Source organism: Ambystoma mexicanum, chromosome 1q (genome assembly GCF_040938575.1).
Source record: "Ambystoma mexicanum isolate Mex_15411 chromosome 1q, UKY_AmexF1_1, whole genome shotgun sequence".
Taxonomy (NCBI): domain Eukaryota; kingdom Metazoa; phylum Chordata; class Amphibia; order Caudata; family Ambystomatidae; genus Ambystoma; species Ambystoma mexicanum.
This window is the reverse complement of record NC_090922.1, coordinates 1,188,146,984-1,188,163,579: the sequence shown is the minus strand read 5'-3', so window position 1 is coordinate 1,188,163,579 and position 16,596 is coordinate 1,188,146,984. Positions and strand designations below refer to the sequence as shown.

Here is a 16,596-nt window from a genome sequence, read left to right as displayed (position 1 = left end):
TCTAACATTAGGTGGGCAGTTGCAGAAGGAAGGTCAGTTTTCCCCTTGGGTAAAATGCCATCTCTGAAATTATGGGGTGCGGATATAAAGCATTCAATACGAAACGTGTTCACCAACATCCCTTACTGTGTCATCAATCGCTACAAGGTAACATCTGTTCAGTAGCATTCACTTCTACATTTGTTAGGCCATAACCCTAAAATGACCAAACCTTTGCAGGGTCTGACCCATTTTACTGCGCTCATATTACTGTGGCAGTTTTCCTGTTGTGGCCACTTAGTCCTCAACGCATTTGTATAGCACGTTTTATTTCAGTATAATGTCCACGGCAGACCAGGTTTTTAGTTGGCAGTGTTTTCATTTACAATGTGAATGCTCACTTTTTTTGTGGATGTAATACTTGTGCACCTGACTCTAGAGCCATGCACTGTGGGCTCACTGGCCATCGCGCTGTCCGCAAGTGTGAGTAACCGCCACTACATTGCACCTTCTTCATATTAACAGCTCTTTTCCACTGGCTGCCAGCACCAGCTCTTCAAAACAAAATGCCTGTCTGTGCCAGCCTTTTCACTGAAATTAGCAATCCATGCCACCATGACAAAAACTTGACAAAACATAGTTTCCTACTTCCCTATACTTCATGCTTTTTCCTGCTCCCTCCTTCGCCCTCCCTCACACCCTCTTCGCCACCTGCTGCCCTTCCCTCTGCTTTGGGTTGGCCTTTCCAAACCTGTGTAGGTCGGGTGTATGTGGGTTGCTTATAATTGTGTGCATTATTTTTTATTTGTAGAGAGCAATACGGCCCGCAGGCATCGAGGCGCTGTGAGGGAGCGTAAGAAGGCTTAATTCAAGGTTACAAGAATGCAGCCCAACAACAACAAATCTTAGTACAGGTTACTCAGTGGCATATACAGACAGCCTCGCCGGTGGCTGTGTAGTTATGGTTAAATTGCCAATCCCATAGGAAGAGCACTTTTTGGGTGGCTTATAACTTCGCTCTCCCTGGACAAATCCTCGCCAAAATAAGTATATGGCCCACTCTGAATTATTCTGCAAAGTTTGGCGAGGTTTGGTCTGGGGGGGGTGGCAGCAAAGTTATAGGCGAGGTCCCAAAATTTCTATTTATTCCATAGACTGAATGGGGAAAGAAACTTTGCTCACGCCTACAGCCCAAACCGCTGAACGGATTTTCACCAAATTTGCGTCAGGAGCGGCGGCTTGGTCCCGAAAGCGTGCTTTTGTAAATTTGGTGAAAACCCATCCAGTAGTTTTTTTTTTTTTTTTTAAAAAAGACCAAAAAGTAGGTCACAAAAAATGAGTGATATCTATGTCCGCTGCGCGGACACACTTCCCTGTTCGCTTTGCGGACAGGACACCGATTGGCTAATCAGTATGCATCATGTCCACGGACATGCGATGTGTTCACTGATTGGCTGGAATGAAGCGTGAGGTGCGTCGCATTGTTTTGATGCGCACGCCATCTTGAATCCGCAGACAGCGTGGCGATGAATGGGGGGGAAATACAAGTTTGGCAAGTGTGTTGGTGTGTAAGAGTGCTTGGGCAGGGTGGAGGAGTAAGAGATAGGTCAAATGTTGTATTTGTTTAGGTGGCAGGCACCCCTGATGTGTTTGTCATGTCTGCGGTCACCGCGGCTGTTGTCCGCAGACATAAAAAATGCAATGCAGTAGCCCATATAGACAGTTAAAATGTTTGATTCTATGGGTGTGGTATGCTGCGGTGGTTGTGGCCAGGGCCTAGAGTCTTGGTGGGTGCATCACACCCATAGATCACACCCGTATAATCGAATATCTATCCAATATTTGCAAATCTACAGTTTGTGTACGGTTTGATTTGTATAGTTTGTATGTGAAGTTTTGGCTACGTCATGTCATTAAGATTGTAGAGTTTGGAGGGAGAGGCAGGCTCCGGGTTCCCAGTGAAGACGCACATTTTTTTTTAAAAGCAAAAAACCTCCCACAAGAAAAATCGAGAAGAAAATAAAGGAACCAAAAGAAATAAATTCCTCTGCCCGTCTAAAAAAATCTGTGCAACAAGATTTTCTCCCGGAGCCCACCGAGATTGTTTAGAACCAAACCTTTGTTTATACACTGCCCTGATTTGTTGCTGTAAAGGAGAGTATGCATTTGGAGATAAAAGTTACTCTAAATTTTATAATTTCATAGCTGTACAACAAGCTGCCATGCCGGCGTGCTGACCTGTTTGGTGAAGAGTTGGAGAGGCTTTTGAAGACAAAGTACGATGGGCATTGGTACCCTGAGAAGCCCCTGAAAGGCTCTGGCTACCGCGGTGTGCACATTGGAGAGACTGTGGACCCAGTGGTTGAGCAGGATGCACGCCGCAGTGGGCTGGATATTGATGATGTGCGAGCCAACGTACCCGAGGAGCTGAGTGTCTGGATTGACCCTTTTGAGGTGTCCTACCAGATTGGTGAGAATGGAGCAGTTAAGGTGATGTACCTGGATGAGCTGGATAATAGCCTAGAGTTGGACAAGGAGATCAAAAGCAGCTTCAATCCTGAGGCACAGGCCTTCATACCCGTTACCAGCCAGGATAATTCTCTTTTCAACTCTCCATCACCCTCCTTTGGCCAGTCGCCCAGCCCCACATTCATACCTCACTCTTCCAAACCAATTACCTTCACCACTGCCACTTTCGCTGCCACCATATTTGGTTCCAACAAAATGAAGGGTGGGCAAAGGGTGGCCCGCTCACCCACCAGCAGCCTGCTCAAGCACAAGGGTCTTTCGCTGTCCATGCACACTCTGAACTTTGCTGGCAGCAACACAAACCAACCACCACAGTCTCAGCTCTCGCCCAACGCCAAGGAGTTTGTCTACAATGGTGCTGGTGGTCTCTTTTGAGGGGGGAGAGGTGGGGCAGGGCCCAACTTCCTTCAGCAGCACCTTTGACATGGCACAGGTTCTGGCTGGAGGAAACGCTGGTGGCAGTGGCCTCTTCATGGAGAAATCGCAGTTTGTGGAAAGGCTGAACTTTAACCTGAACACCATGCAGTATCCAGGCCAGCCCTTTCAACCTGTGGTGTTGGCTAACTGAGAAACCAGTTCTTCTGTTTTTTACTTTTTTCATTTTTTTTTTGCAACGATACGTTAAAAGGAGAATCTATAAATATAGCTACTGGAAGATGAAATTATTACAAACCAGGTTTTTTTTTTACTCTACTTTACTGTAGATCACCTGTGAAGCAAATCTTTACGTAGAATATTTAATAGAGCAAGAGAAACAGGTGGCAAGTTTTGTTTTTGCCATTTCCCAACATCAGAAGTGGGGAGGATTTGAAACGAGTGCTGCCTTTATATATACATAAAATATATATATATTTTTTGTACCTCTTGGGCTCTGCCCTCCATTAAGACTTTGGTTGGCTGGAAAAGGACTGCTTCTGGAATCTGAAAACAGATTGTGCCCGTTTGAACTCTGCCATCCTGCCCTAGCTAGTGGGTGGCATATGCCCTGTGAGTGTTGGTGAAGAAGGAAATGAGAGGAGAAAATTTGGATTACTCTCTATTAACCAGTGTACTTGGGCCAGGGTCCAGAATCATTTTTTAAGGTTTCCTTTCAACCAAGTGACGGCTGTGGCCCTTGCCCGCTCCCCCTGTCTCACCAATTTATGGGGAAAAGATTACATTTGTGTGCTTTCCAGGCCACCTACTTTGAGTCCCAATAAACATTTTTATTATTTGTCGCACAATTGGTCTGCTTCTGTATGCCATTTCTCAGTCTAAACCGATAAGTGCAGCAACTTATCTGATCTAATCCTTTTTTTAATATCGGGCTTCTCTCGAATACCCTGTGTGTTTTTGTACTAAAGTTAGTTTCTTATGCCATTTCCTTTTTTAATGCAGATCCTGCACCTAATAAATAACTACATGACCGTGATTTGTTCACAATCCTTTTAGTGAACATGTTAAAGGGTCCTCTCTGGCTGTTTCCTCGTACCCAAATGTCCAGAATGTGTACTAATCTCGCTGCTTTCACATCTGCATAATGCATTCTACATTTTTCTAAGTCTAGACTAAGCCCAGATTGTTGGGTGGTGAGAAGCAATTTTGGTCAGATTGTTTTATTGCATGATTTGGGAGCATAAAATGCTGGTGACCTAGCATGTGCATTGCACACTAGGACCAGAAACCTTAGAATGAAGGTGCCTACATTTTAGGGCATTTTCAAAATATTTACTGGAAGTGTGATTTTTCTGTTTCTAGTCTTTGGAGGTCTCCATTCTAATTCATGGAGGGTTTAACAGTGCAGCAACTGTGCTTGCTTGGTCAGGATTCCCAAACGTAGATAAGCTGCAATGGTAACAACGCTCTATTTAATGCATTTAATTAATGTAGCATTATCAACCTAAAATGGTCTCAGATAGTGGGTGTACTGGACTCATTGGGAGTTTCATGGGTACCTTATTTGATCCTTGCTTTTGTTATCCTGTAGGAATTGCTAAGCCGAAGCAACAGATTGCGGGGTCCCAAGGACGTTTTGTAATGTAAACACTGGTCATAAAAAAAATTGTAGGAAATGAGTGAAATGGCAGGATGTCTGTATCCCTTAACAGTATTGTGATCTGGTCCCTATCCACATTTGATTCTTGCCCTCTCACACATTGTCTAATCGCTGGGATTACACATGCGTGATGTGGCCTCTCACACATTGTCTAATCGCTGGGAGGTATTGCACTTTGATGTGTGTGGAGTGCCTGAGCTTTTCTGAACAATAGTTTTCTGTGGGTGGGTGTTATAAGCTGACATTGCTGGGGCATCAACATGGTTGGTTGGGGGCGCGTCCTACGATAAGAGTATTTTTTTGCATGTGCCACCCCCATAGCACATGAACCTCGCCCCATCTTGAAGTAAGTTGCTGATGTTTTGTTTCTTTCACAAAAGCACTTGTTTTGCTTATTCTAAAAAGGGCCCTGATCCTACCATGATCTACTTCTTGACTGTACTTAGTATGTTTTGTCTTTATGCTGGTGCACCAATCAAAAAGTTGAGATGGCACATTGGCAACACAATTGCCATTGCAGCTGCTTTCTAAATCGTGTCTGAACATTTGACTAATTTATTTTCCTTGCAGTATTCCAACGCCCTCCCCACCCCCAACGTAAGTGGGGATTTTGTGCTGGGAGGTCCGCTTACATTGCAGCAGCTAGGGACAGGGCAGTGTTTATCCTTAAACGATTACTACTTGGCACTGCAAGAATTTGGGGATGCGGGGTGTTGGGTGATGGAATTGGTGTTGTCTGACTTTGGTGTTGGCAGCCTCATGAAACTGCATCTGCTTGTGAAATGTTACTTGAATATTTGTAGGACAGATGTCGTGTCCCTTGGGGCTAGCAATGTCTGAAACTGAAGGATCTTTCTCCGAGGAATATCCTGTGTATCTATGGGGTTTGTATCTATGGGGTTTGTGTTTTGTCTTAGACCAAAGGCTTGAGGTCCATATACTCAACCAGATATGCTCTAGCAGCATTGCTGCTAATGTAGGTTTGGATGCCAGCAGCCTTTGCAGTTCAAAACAGGGGTGGCTGCAGTCTGATTGAGCAGAGCTGTCCGGGCTCCCTCCTGAGGAAGCTACCAATGACCGCAAGTAGTTTTCTTCGAGGTGTCCCATTTTTCTCGGTGAGGGATGGTTTCTAGCATTTCCTAGTTATTGTTAAATGTATAAGAATGGTTCAAAGTGAAAGCAACTTGGAGGGCCTTTTTGCTTTCCTTGTAGTGCCCCCCCCCTACAAAGCTTACTGCAGATGACCTGGTGTGCAGTGTGACCGAACTTGTCTTCCCACACATTGGCTGGAGAAAGAGGGAAATGAGGAACACAAGTGTACTGTGCAAAGGTCTACTCCTTAAAGGTTCTCGCAGCTGAAACTGGCATTTATTGGACATTTGTGATGTATCTCACAGATCCTTGCACTACATTTTTTTAGAGAAAGGGGGGACTCTTGAATTATTTCAGTGGTTTCCCTTAGGTTTTCTTCAATATTAATTTCTTTGTAGTATTCATTATTGTCTTTTAGATATTGCAAGGCTTGTCTAACTTTATGTAAGTCTACGAGTTGTTGCCAAATTATTTTGTCTTTTTTAGGTACACTATTTACTAAGACAATTTAAGATTGCTCTATTGGACTTTGCACTCCCAGAGTGTGCACATTGTCTTTTAGATCTAATGGTAAATAAACTATTTTGCCAAGAATGCCTTTTACTAATTCAGAGGGAGGTAATTTTGCTGTTTTTGGTTGAAGGCATATTATTGCTTGAAATGGGTGCACTGTTTGAATTATGAAGCTCTCATATAAATTGAGTTGTTGCAGGGGTTTTGGTAGTGGGAATAATTCCAAGTTATTTGTGATAGCACATGAAGGAGTTTGGTTGTTGTCAAGTTTTATAGTGCAGTAACTGCAAAGTATTAAGGGGTCAGTTATTTCGTATTTGTTTTCTGCTATAAGCTAGAGAGCTAATTCAAACCATTTGGAATCTTCTTTGTCTTCTATTTTCTATGTTAAGACTACAGTTTTTGTGTTCCTTTTATAAAAAGTTCTGCGGCAACACACACACACATGGTTTGGAACTTCAGCAGATGTACTTTTAAATTTTACTATTTCTTTTTTGTATGTGTGTAGTAGAAGGTTGCCATCTGTGCAGTTGTTGCTAGTCTGTTGTAAAGCTATTGCATTTTGTAAGTGGCTTTCACTTCCAAAATATGGAATGCTCTATTTCTTCGAGTAGGTCTTTGGCTGTCCCATGTAGAAGATTGTTATTTAAATTGGCTAGTGCTAAAGCAGGACTTTTAGCATGCTACAGTTTATAGACTAGATTTCTTATAGTTGAATGATGTGTTGATATTTTCATATGATGGAAGGTGCTTTTGCAAATAGGTCCTGAAATGCAGGCTAATGAATGTCCTTGTAGTCCTGTGTATTTGCGCACTGGACAGGTATCCATATTTTGTAGTAGTTTAATTTTGATTTTGTCTTTGCCTTTCACATACTGATTGAGGAACTGGCGTAAAGATTTAAAAGATTTTTTGGCAAGGTTACACATTGATGTGCATGGCCATTTGTACACTGGATGTTCTTGTTCAGAAGTCGAATGGAGAGGTGATATTGAGTTTTCTGGGGATATTTGTGTAAGCAGTATTTCTTGTTGCATTATGTTATTACGTTTTTCATACCCTCATCTACTGCTATGTATGGCAATTGTAAATTTGCTTTTGTTTGTATGCTTCTTCATTGAAATATGGTTCTGTGCTCGTGGTGTGACATTCACCTCCACAGATATTTAAGAAGTTATTTTTGTTTACATACTGTTTATTGAGAAGTCTTTTTTGTAATTTAGTAGTTCGTTTTGTTAGTGGTTTCATTCTGTTTAACACTAAAATAAATAACTTCCTTTTGAGAAGGATTGCACCGTTTATCAAAGCTTCTAAGATTAATTTTCTATGGTAGGATTTAAGGGTTGTGCATGATTTGTCTTCTGTTTTTATAAGATTCTGAAGGACTCTGTGGCGGAACATTTTTGCTAAATTACTTTTGGTATGGTTACTTGCCACTTCATCAAGATTTATAGGAGCAGTGTCAGCAGTAGTGGTAGCTGAATTCTTGTTAATCACTGTTTCGTTTTGCATTTTGATAGGGGAGGCAACGTTTCTCTACTTGAAGCTTGTTTTGTTTCGCTTAATGACTGTATTAGCTGTTTTGTTTGAACTTTTTGTACAAATTCTGCTAGAGATTGATGCTTATTTTGGACACTTATTTTCATTTGCTCTACTTCTGTGTTGCTTTCTACAGACTTGCTTTATCGTAGGCATTCTTTGGAGTCTCTTGAAAAAAAAAGAAGGTATGGGTTGGGCTGTTCTGCAATGTATGTGTGCTGTGTGCACGAGTGTCTCAGTCTGATGGTAAGGATGTATGTGGTGGTGTGTGATTGTGCTTTGGGAAGCTACAACTAGTTACGAAGGCTATTCTATTTGTGTGTTACTATACTGGGGTTCATAATAAAAGTAGAAAGTAAGATAGTGGTGAGGAGAAGCACTAATACTAAATCTAATGGTACAGAATTAAAACAGTTCTTTGTGGGATTTGTGCGCCATTCTGCATGCTAATCCCTGTTTAACAAATAGGCATTTGTGAGCAGAACGATGCACAAATCTCTGTTTTTCGGTGCACAAATTCTATGAATCAACCCCACAATGTGTTTGAGTAACAGTAAGAATATTATGGTAGTTTTGTACTTACTCTTTTTGTGCGGAATGAGAAGGTTTCTTCTGAGTTGTTGTTTTTACATCAGATGCTGCTGCTTTTCAGGAGAGTGGTCTTCACTGCCATTGTAAAAGAAAGAAGTTAGTAATTTTGTGTGTTTATAGCACTGATGTTAATTTAGATGTTGATTTTTATGTTTTTTTAGTAGTATTCTTGTTTGATATCTGAACATAGTGTGTGCATGCAGTTTCCTTTGACTGTGCAGCCTTTATATTTTACTTACAATATGTTAGTTCAACATGCTTTGCAAATGAGTAGAATACTAAGTGTATGAAACTCACTTGGTTTTTTAAGGCTGTGTTATTGAATGTTAGGAGAAAGAAGAAATAATGATATACTTATTTTGTAATTTTTATACGGTAAATGGCAAATACTGTATAGAAAAGCATGGAATGTATGCATGTGTGAAAGTGTGGGTAATAAATCAGAAGGATGTGATTTACAGGCAGCGGTGTTATTGCAGCTGGGAGCTTTTCAATGATAGTGTCCATCTGTCTGAGTATGAAGATGCATGAACTTATCCTGGCTGTGTGTAATTTTATAATGCACTACCAAGTGTATTTCTACAATTATACTGTTATTTCTCCCATTTATTTCTCCCATCTTCTAATATTATAATTTTTTAGATAGCTGTGTGTGTAAAAATTCTTTTAGATAGACAGGTTTGGAAGTGACAGTTGATTATAGCAGATGGGAAAAATGACAGTAAGTTCATTTTATAGGTTATACAGGTTAAGTGGCAGTTACTCTGTTTATATGAATTCATAAGAGTTGTACATGTACTGTGCAGAAAATATGCATACCTGTAGTTTGTATTCATGCATGTGGATATGCATGCAGCTGCAAGTAGAAATCTTGGAGACTTGTAGAGTAGTTTGTGTAGTAGGTGCTTTCCAATGATACGAGACTTGTACTCAAGAGTGATCAACAGTACATTTGAAGTGCTGAACTCTGATGATGGAGTTAGATGTAGAGGTCTTGGATGTGATTGGTGGATGGTTGTGTGACTGCTTAGCTGTATCCAATGAGGGAATGGCACAGAGTGATGTGGAAAGGGTAGAAGGGCTGTCTAAGAGTTACGCAGTCCGCGGACACCGCGGCTGTCCGCGAACAGGGCGTGCCACATCCGGGGTTTTCCAGCAAATCCAGCATGGAAAGGGGACTGTAGGGATCAGCCAATAAGATGTTGAGGTTGTGGATTTGTGTTCAAAGAGACTGTGTGTAGTGAAGATGGCAGAGGTGGAGAAAGTCAAGAGTGATGGTGCTTGGCGATTTGTTGTGCCTGGTTTACAGCAGTATGCTCAATGCAGGCATGTGGCAAACAATTTTGATGTCATAGGAGTGGAGGTAGTGTGGAGCACTGTGCCTGATTGCAATGTACAGGGAATTGTACAAGTTTGTGAAGGTATGGGCAGGATGAACAGTCCCCATGCGGTAGTTTTGCACTATGGTGCTTTCCATTTGGGCTATGTCAGTGCCCCTACTTTGTTGGCAGATTTGAAACACTTGGTTCAAGCAGTAATGAACATCTTTCCAAATGCCAAAGTATTTTTTACCGGATTAGTACCTAGGGCAATATGGGACAATAGTTCTGTTTTTTGTCCTCAGCAAAACATTGCTAGATGTACAATCAACCGAGGCATGGGTGCTTTCATGCTTAGAGCTGGTATGTTCTTCTGTAATGATGAGAATATTGATTTCAGTAATGCTGTTTATTTTAAAGAAGATGGCATTTCCTTATCTTTTATGGGAAATGCCATTCTGTTTTGGAATGCAAGGGTTGCTTTGGAGAAGGTTATGTGAAGATTTTAGGATTAAAGTAAGAAGAAAAAATACAAAATAACAGGTGTCTGTCAAGCATCTGCAAAAGATACTGCTCTTTTCAGAGCCAACCTCAAAGGGGAAATGGGGCACACTAAATTTACTTTCACCACGCTCAGATTTTCGATATGTCCACTGACATGGCGGTAATCCGTGGACAGTGCGTATTACATATGGGGATTTTGGGGTGGAGAGGCATGCGAACGAGCAGAGCAAGGGATTGGTCAGTAAAGTTTACTGGGTGTGTTGTGTAAGGAGAGAGTTTGTCAGAAGGTCTTTTTCCTGAGAGAAGAACAGATAGCTATGGCTGTGTGTTGCAGAAAACAGATTATCTGGATTTTGGGAGACTCATGGATACATTGGTTGGAGGTGCATGCAGAACGCTGTGGAGTAGCTGTAGATCTTGGATTCCCTCATGTGGAAGTGCACTGGCATGGAGTGCATGGAATGAAGTGGCTGGACTTGGTCCCTCTCTGTGCTACTTTGGAGACAGAGCATCAGCCAAACATATTTTTAATTCATTGTGAAGGGAACAATTTAGGACATGTGTCTGGAATTTCATTGCAATTTGCAATGGAAGAAGGAATTGGGAAGGTCATGGACATGTTTCCAAATTCCCAAGTAATTTATTCTCATATTGCGCAAAGACAAATGTGGTTGCGTTCTTCATTTGGTCCACAAATGGAGAAAGCGAGGCGCAATGTCAATAAGGCTGTTTGTACCTTTCTAAGAGATGTTGGCATGTCCTCTTTTCACAATGAAAATATGATGTTTCGTAGCACATACATTTATCGCAGAGATGGAGTCCATCTTACTTATGCTGGCAACCAGATTTTTCTGAGAAATGTACAAAATGCATTGCAACCTTTTTTGGAATTACATCCATCCATTTTGCAGTATGTGTTGACCATTTTAAGTTTTTCAAACACAAACAAACACCACCAAAAGGCTCTTTTCAGAGCCACCACTTCCCCCCCCCCAGAGAAAAGTGCAATGGTTTTGATAGGGCAGCACCCCAATATTTTAGATGTCCGCAAAATGCACAGGGCCCTGCACAATTTATTTGCCACTTCTATTTTTAAACTGTGAAAGGCGGCTCTGAAAAGAGCCTTTTGGGGGGGGGGGGGGTTTGTTGTTTTATATTTGTTTGGGTTTTTTACACACGACACAGTAGGAGAGGAGGGGAAAGGAGGGTAAGGAAGGGACACCAACCATGGGGATAAGAAAGGGCAGGTGGAGAGAGGAAGATGTGGGGTGGGCCATACGTAGGTAGGTAGCAGACCTGCTCATGCGCCTTGACCGCAGTTTCGAAAGCACTTTGAAGATTCTCCCCCCTGCAGAGTACTGCGTCGCAGTATACACAATATTGTGACCCTTGAAAGTAAGGGTCAACAGCATTGTGAATGGCCTGTGAGGCAGCTGGAGGGATATGCTCTTCCAACATGAGTGTCTCTTGTGGTAAGAGTAGTGGAAAGAGAGCATGTGGTAGAGGAACTCAACCTACTACGTTGATCACAAGGTACAACTTTGCGAATGGCCCCACCGTGGAACGACCTTAGGAGTCGCTTCATGGATGCCGTACCAAAGCTGTACGAACCAGGTCTCCCACGACTCAGAACCATTTTGCACTGGTTGCAGGTGACCTTGTTCGCACATGCTTTTGGTACGTTACCATGAATGGAACCGCCACACCCAAGAATCACGGCGAGTGCTGGTAGTAAAGAGTTCCTAAACCTCATCCTCTTCCTCTTCTTAATCCTCCTCTACATCCTCAAGCCCGTTCCCCTCTGCAGGCTCTTGGGGAGGTGGTGGTGGAGGGGTTGGGGTGGTGCTGAGGCAGATGTAGCAACAGCAGCGATGGATGCCATCAGGGTTGATGTGAAAATCTCAGTAAGAGAAGCAAAGGCAGCAAATGTCAATCTGCAATAGCCAGAAGCAAAATGAAGATCAGCTCTGGGGTGTGGCCTTTTAAAGTGGTGCGCTCCGTGGACAGCCGCGCTGTCCGCCGACAAATCGAACACCCCAAAAACGCTCAAAAAGTATGTAGAAAGCCAGGGACATTGTCTGGGACATGTTCACTGGTGAATTTTTACTATAAAATACTTTGGATTGTCTGAAAAAGTACTTTTAAATGTTCGGGGACCCGGACAGTGTCCACAAATCAGGACACAGCATCAGCATAGGTGTGGTCACAGGATGACGTCGCAAACACATCCGCGATGGGAATGGGTGTCCGCAGGACACCAAATGCACAGGAACGGTCATGCGCGCAGGTGTTCTACGGACAGTGTTCGGGTCCTCAAACTAATTAAAAGTGCAACACAAGTGAGACGGACAGTTACGGACAGGCGCGATGTTCGTAGGACGTATGGGTGTGGTGCACATGTGCGAAGATGTTCTACAGACAGTACAGACAGGTATAGTGTCCTTAGAACACCCCCATTTGGGTTAATTGCGGACATCCCGGATACCGTGCGTGTTCCAAGAACAGTTCCATTTTGCTTGCGTACAGTACGGACATGTATAGTGTCCTTAGGACACCTCTATTTTGGCCAATTACGGACATCCCGGACACCTGCGCTGTGCGCGGACATCCCAACTGCCTTTTTAAAAAAAATAAGACAAAGGACTGAATTGAAACACACATTTTTAAAAAAAATTATATACAGATACAAAATGTATGAAAGACGGGGAAGCAGAAACTGACACACATACAGGGGAATTAGGGGTTTGGAGAGGATGGATGGGAGGGGATGAAGGGATGGAAGTCTCATCAAAACGTTTTTCTTGGTGTTGAGGGTTTGGGGCTAGTTGACTGGGACATGGAGAGGGGGAACAATGATATTTAATTTTTTTATGTGGTACTCCACAAAATGTTTCAAAAGATTAAAATTTTCTATAAGCATGTCCATTTTTTGTTCCATGCGCTGCAGAGTACTTTCTAATGTCTCTTTTGGTGTATTATTTTCAATGTTTGTATGGTCTGTTAAAAAAATATATATATGTTAAGTGCACATAAAGTAATGATTATTAATTTGCTTACATAGAGAAGTGTCTGCCATTAGTATCACTGTCTTCAGACATTTCCTCACGTGGGAAATTTTCCTCAAGCCATTCTAAAGTACTGGACATTTCTGTGTAAAAAAAATATATTACTTTTAATGTACCTAATACAGAAAGTTTAGCAATATATAAGAAAAATGAAGTTTACTTACTAGTTTCTGGTAAATTGTGTTCTTACTGTTGAGTAGGTCTGCTGTTGCTCCTAGCTGTGCAGTTTCTGTGACGTAATTATGTTGGAAGCATATCTTTTTTGTTTTGGTATATTCCATTTTAGTACATGTGGTATTTAAATGGATGGTTGATGTGTTACATATATAGGTTCCACTTATTTATTATTACATATAATATGTTTATATGCTGCTTTCTGAACTTGTTCAGTGTTTATATAGCATGATAGAACAATCTAAGATATCCCCTATGTTTTTGGGTAGTGTTGCCGTTGTCTGCGTCCGTCCACGGACATACGCACAGTCCGCAGACATCAAAATCACTAGCATGGGGTTTGGTATGTTCTATGTTACATGTATATAAAGTAAGGCAATCCTAGTTGCATTACAAAAAATCTTTGAAAATCAGTAAAAATCTTTGTTAAAGGGACGTTATGGTTCAAAGTAAAACCGAAAACCCCCTGAAATTCGCTGGTTATGGTAAGCTAAGCAACCATAACTCGCGCCACCAACGTGCATTGTTGAGACTAACACCCAGGACATCAAAGATGACATCACATGTCTGGTTCCCTCTTTTTTCCTTTACTGACGTATCTTAGCCAGTAATAATTAGGAACAAAGAAATCAAAAAGTACCATATTTGTAGACTTATACTTCAAATATATTCTTACTGTAATTAATTTGAGGTTCACTCACAGCATATGAAACATATACATAAGGAGAATACATACTTGAAAGATACCTATGCTTTCTGTGTATGAAGACAATCAGTAAGGTTTTCAACAAGTTCTTATTGTTCTGCTGTTTTGTTATTACTGTACTTTCGCTGAATATGCTCATATTTGTATTCGCATTACTCTCTTTAGGGTGCAGTCACATCATGTGATCGGTATACATAGGGAAGTAGTAGGTTTGAAGCAGAACAATCATTTCTGTGCATAAAGATAATCAAGTAGGTTGTTAGGCAGAAACCTGTGCAGTTCCCTTAGGGACCACTGCAAGAGATGTAAGACTACAGGTGTTTGGCAGTAAACCCACTTGGTAGCAGTCCGTACCACACAGATTCACTTGGTAGCTGTGGCTGAGCAGTCAGAATTCCCTCAAGAAGAGTTAGGCAGTATGCAGAGTATACACAATAGGTACATAGACACAGTAGCACAAACAAACACTGACCAGAGCTTTGGTGTAAAAGTATATAATTATTTATTTAAAAACACACTTGTGATTTACACTAGAAAAAACGAGATAAGTAAATTCAACACACAGTCACTATCATATATATACAACCCTATTCACTTATTGGACAAGTCTTAGTGAGAAACACCACTTATTTGCAGACAGAGGTGAGCGCTTAACATAAGATGACACTCTAATAAGTTGTAAAGAAAGGGGGGGGCAGAGTTAAAGAAGCACAAAAGTTTTGATACTTTTTCAAAGAACCACAGTAAGGCAGGATAGGCAGAGTTCTACTGGAGAGCAAGGAAGTCAATTGCAAGGCCCACTCTTAGAGAGAGCAAGCAGAAGGGGTCCAGGTTCACCAGGGGGGTTATGCCCAAAGAGTCTTTGTAGATAGTTCACACAAAATGGATGAAATTCAAGTCAGGGAACGTTAGCTAGGTTGCCCCAGGCCAGCCCAGGTTAGAAAGTCGAGGCTTTACTGTCACCCCGAACGATCTGTCGCAAGGGAAGCTAGGCAGGACACAGTACCTTAAGTGTGAAGGAAGCTCCAGCCGGGGCAGTTGTTCCTGGCAGCAGGTGCAAGTCGGTGTTGCATTCAGAGGAAGAAGAGGTCTCGCCGTGGAGGAAAGATGAAGGTCGTTGCACTGCCAGGGAAGAAACCAGCCGCGGAGTTCTCCGGTTAAAAGGCACTACCCTTCTCTTTGCTGTAGTGGTAAACCGTGGTATTCCGGTTGCCGGGGTGCTTGGCACGGGCAAGGCGGCCACGAGATGCTCCAGGAAGGTGAAAAGAAGGCGAAACTGGTTATCCCCACCAGTCAAAGGAAGAAGACTCTCCGGACTGGTGATCTCCTCGGTCGTCGGGAAAAGTGGTGAGACAGTTCAGCAGGGCTCCACCAGTGGTGTCGTCGTTGCAGGTCGGCTCAGCTTCTCCCTCCTCGGATTCTTAGGTCCTGTGGCGACTTCTGAAGTTCCAGTCCCCAAAGCCCTGCTTTTATGCAGCACACCCCCATTCGCTCAGTCTAGCTGTCAATCAAACATGCTAAGTGGTGAGCCTGCCAATCACACAGGAGTGCGACTTGAGTTACCAAGGTAACTCAGTCCAGGGTGCCTAAACCCCCTCCCACACCCCCTGTGGTACCCAGACAGAGTGGCACCACTTTTGGAGGCTTCTGTGGAGAAGCCTGTCAAAAAGTGGAACAAAGGGCTCGCCTTGGGTTGGAGTCACAGAAGAGAACACAAACACCATTTTAGAATCGAGTTCTGGCAAAAAATACCAACCGATGAATTAATATTAAATAAATAAATAAACCGGCGGTATGATCGAGGCTATAAGAATTAAATAATTAAAGTTGGTAGCCTCGAACAATGGGAAAATCCCATAGAGATATATTTGCGGTCGAATATAAGGAACAAGTTACTTACCTGTCACTGTTGTTCTCCAGCATGGGTCTGGCATGGATTCACATGCTCATGAATATTCCCCGTTGTCAGGCCGGGATTCCTCGGTATAGAAAAAATTCAGTATCAGTTTTGTTTCTGATCTGTCTTTCTTAGTAGTAACCAATCACTGGTCTCTGGGTCATACTGCCCCCAGCCAATGCCTGCCCCATCCCTAAGCCCCGCCTCTGGCAGCCATCCTCAAATTTGGTAGCACGTAAAGTGGCAGTATGACCAAGTGAAGAGCCGCAGAGGGGTCGGCGGGGGGGTTCGCATGTGAATCCATGCCAGACCCATGCTGGAGAACAACAGTTACAGGTAAGTAACTTGTTCCTTCTCCAGCATGGGGTCTGGCATGGATTCACATGCTCATGAATAAGAGAATACATAGCAGTACACACATGCACAACCACGGGAGGTGGCAACAGGCTCAACATTAAGCAATACAACAACTCAACATTAAGCATCTCTTACCTCCTCACCAGGCTCACCTTAGGCGAACAGGTTGCGCAGCACTGCTTCGCCGACCCTGGACTCCTCCCTGGAGTCCCGATCGACGCAGTAGAATCTTGTGAAGGTGTGCGTCGACCTCCACGTCGCAGCCCTGCAGATGTCCAGCAGCGGCACACCAGACA

General features: G+C 42.7%; 1 protein-coding gene and 1 pseudogene across 1 annotated transcript in view; one reads left to right on the top strand and one right to left on the bottom strand.

The window, feature by feature from the left end:
- The window catches only part of LRRC40 (leucine rich repeat containing 40), a 1,512,829-nt gene that overhangs the window by 797,538 nt on the left and 698,695 nt on the right, over positions 1-16,596 (bottom strand). The window lies entirely within an intron of this gene.
- On the top strand, positions 1,918-3,231 carry LOC138522100 (protein Tob2-like; annotated as a pseudogene).